Genomic DNA, 3,677 nt, shown 5'->3' on the forward strand with positions numbered 1-3,677 from the left:
TGCTTGATATCAAGGAGGTACTCAATAAGTGCTGAAGGCAGGAAGGAAGCAAGGAAGGAAGGAAGGAAGCAAGGAAAATATGAGTGGAAGGAGGGAGGAAAATACCAAAATAAAGTTTATTCAGCTGAAGTAAAATAGAGGAGAATTTGTCTTTCTTCTTTGATAACAGAGATAAATAGTTGTGACATCTCTTTTCCTCTTTCATTGGTTAATCACTGGAAATCTGTACGGCAGGTCAGTTATCCAGAAAGAACTCCTGAACTAAGGGGAAAGATTCTACCTCTTGATGTCAGATTTTAATGATTGAACAGGAATTCAAGTGCGGTTCATATATGTATTGTATACATTTTAAAACAGGGTAGTGAAAGTCATTCACTATTTCACTATTCTGGTCAGACTGATCCTCAGAAATATGTATTTTGGGTGCAAAGGTCATGACAATATTTCTCTTCCTCATTTTTATGAAAACATCGTGGAATGATGCTAACTGGAAGCACATAGATAAATGAGACAGCCAATACATTTCCAAATGCTCAGCAGTGCCTCTACTTCACTTGGGGATTAGTGGTTTGCTCCACTAAAAATCACAAGTCGGATGGAGATTGAACTTTTTGTTTGAATATCTTTTCATGTTGTTCAAGCACCCCTTAGGTTAAAAAATTTTTACTCAGTTGTCACCTTGACATTGTTACTGTTATTTCTTTCCCAATTGAAATCATAAATCCTGTTTTAAGAATCATTTAAACTTTCTGCATTTATATGTTATTTTCTTTTTTAAAAAATAAATTTATTTATTTACTTTTGGCTGAGTTCTTTCTTTCTGTGTGCAGGTTTTCTCTAGTTGTGGAGAGTGGGGGCTACTCTTCATTGTGGTGTGCAGACTTCTCATTGAGGTGGCTTCTCTTGTCACAGAGCACGGGCTCTAGGCATGCGGGCTTCAGTAGTTGTGGCACTCGGGCTCAGTAGTTGTGGCACGTGAGCTCAGTATTTGCGGCACATGGGCTCTAGAGCACAAGGACTTAGTTGTCCACGGCATGTGAGATCTTTCCGGACCAGGGATGGAGCCTGTGTCCCCTACATTGGCAGGCGGATTCTTAACCACTGTGCCAACAGGGAAGTCCTGTTATTTTCAATGTAACTGAAAATCTTTTTACCTTCATCAATCATAACAGCTGTGTTTCCTTTAAAAAGTATAGTAAAAGATCAATTGGATGTAGAGGTGGAGGAGGAGAATGAGTGATGATTAAGAATAAAGATGCATAGTGTATATTTTATTGATGATCAGATTAAATGGAACTTGAGAAGGAGGTTCCAAGATGCATTGCTCACTTTACCAAACATTCCTTTCATATGGTCTCTTTCTATTTTAGATGTAATTTGACACAGAGATGGTTACAAAGTGCAGGGAAACACAGGCTCCCTAAGCAAAACCAAACGATATTGACTAAGTGTTGTGTCACTGGAAGCAGACATTCAGACTCCCCGATGTTTTAATTTTTGATTTAATTTTTTGATAATGCATATAGTTGCATCTCTGTGTCTCAGACAGGAAAGAGAAAAAAAATGACAAGCTAAACCATTAGGGGGTTTGCATCTACTTACCAGGTTTTTTATACTTTCTCTATTTTTAATATCCCAAATCCTGAGGCCTCCCAGGATAATAAAAGAGATGTGATTGGGTTATTATCTGTCAAGGATAAAATACAGTGACTCATACAAAATTAAATCAAAGAGATTTGTAAAGTCTAAAATGATATCATGTTCCCCCCATTCTCATAATCAAGTTCTCATTTACCTTGGGTATATAAATATGCAGTTAGATGCTCTATTTTTTCCTATTTCCTGCACTCTGATCAATGCCTCTATGACCTATTACTACGTAGAACACATCTACTTCATGAGCATGTATTTGGATCATAAAATGAAGCAAATAGAAAAATATATTTTTTTCTTCTAAAAGCATCTAGTTGATCATACAAAAGTCAAACCTACTGAAAAGTTTCCAATTGTTTGATTTCCAAAACTAAGGCCAAGGTTCAACTCCTCCACAGTTTTAGCAGCTTAGGAAGTTTTCTTTTGTCTGTATCAATTTAAATCACTTGATTTTATAACTCAAATTCTCAGATTGGAAAGTTGTATGCTTTGATATTTTTATTTCAACTAATAGTAAGGGGCTCTTAAAGCAATGTTTTTATGATTAATCAAAATGACTCTGTTAGCTTTGGGGTTAGAACTAATGAGTGTGAGAAAGAGATAAGAGCTAGAAAAGGGAGTAACGGCCACTTTTTAAAATTATCACATACACAAAAAAATAAAAATAAAGTTTGTCATAACATTTGTTTGCCTACTGTGATGATAATGAACATAAAATGAATAGCAATTTTTTTATTCAATGCCTATGTGCCATGAACTGTGCACTCAGTATCCATTATAGATAGGTTTTATAATTTATAGTTTACATACAGATCAAGGATCTAGGTAATTAGACCTCAAGTCCCTCAGATAAAATTGGCTAAGATTAAATATGATTCAATTAGACATCAAGACTTGCTCTCATTGTTTCTGCACAGAGTAAGGTATAACCTATTCTTCATATACTGGTGAAATTCAACTTACTCCTTTAGCACAAATCAGATGAATCTGTTACTTTGCAGCAAAGGATTCTGCTTCTGCTTTATCAATCTGCTAACATGGCCAGATAAAACTGTATATTTTTATACTTGGAAACATTCAAGGAATGACTTGATTCTTAATTAGCAGGTAAAGGATTCTTACATGAAAGGTATTTTCTCCCACCATAACAGAGAATGTATATTTATTCCTAGTAGAGTGGTAAAAACCAAGGGGAGGGGTGTGTGTTTGTGTGTGTGTTATAGAAAAATGTTGTGACGCTCATATATAATTTATTTAGCACAACGCTAACAATCTCTCTTACAACAATGTTACAGGGAAGTATCTGCAGGCAACACACTGAGAGAGCTTGCAATTTTGACCTATCTTGACTGTGGATTTTGATAACTCTTCCTATTAGCAAGCTTTGCTTTAGTAAGTAACTCCTTACAAAATGTTAGTGACTTTTGAGTAGCTCAAGTCCCAGGTCGCCTAGACATCTGTTATGAAAATCGTGGGTAGGTGTTGATTGATTCTGCAAGGAGTGAAAAACTAGGAGGCACAGAGTTGTCTAGAGATCTAGATAACTTCTTGCAGTGCATTCTGATGCTATGATTTCACAATTCTTTGGTAATGGTGATGAGGATAATTTCTGTGCTTCTTAGCTCCCCAAACCCATTGCAGAACACATTCTGAAATTTCCCAGATGATGGAAGTTAAAGTTTGATTAAATTGAGAGTTGTGAAATAGTGGCTAGAGGGCATTCAGCACAGTTAGAAAAAGAATAAATCTCAAGTGAGAGTTTACTGCCTTCCTCAAAGAGGACCTAGTGTTATGGTTCTGTTCTTGCTCCATGAGTACCTATAGTGCCGGGTCTTTTTATTCTCCTGATGCTTGGTTAGTACCTTAGAGTGAAATGTGAAGATTATTGAACAAGAAATTCAGAGTCATGAAATGATTCAAGTATTTCATCTATACATTTGACATTTAACTAAAATAAGGAAAATAAATGATCTGGACTCTGAGTTAGGCAATTCTTTAAAGAAGAAAGAACATGGGAAATGATT

This window comes from Pseudorca crassidens, chromosome X (genome assembly GCF_039906515.1).
Source record: "Pseudorca crassidens isolate mPseCra1 chromosome X, mPseCra1.hap1, whole genome shotgun sequence".
Classification (NCBI taxonomy): Eukaryota; Metazoa; Chordata; class Mammalia; order Artiodactyla; family Delphinidae; genus Pseudorca; species Pseudorca crassidens.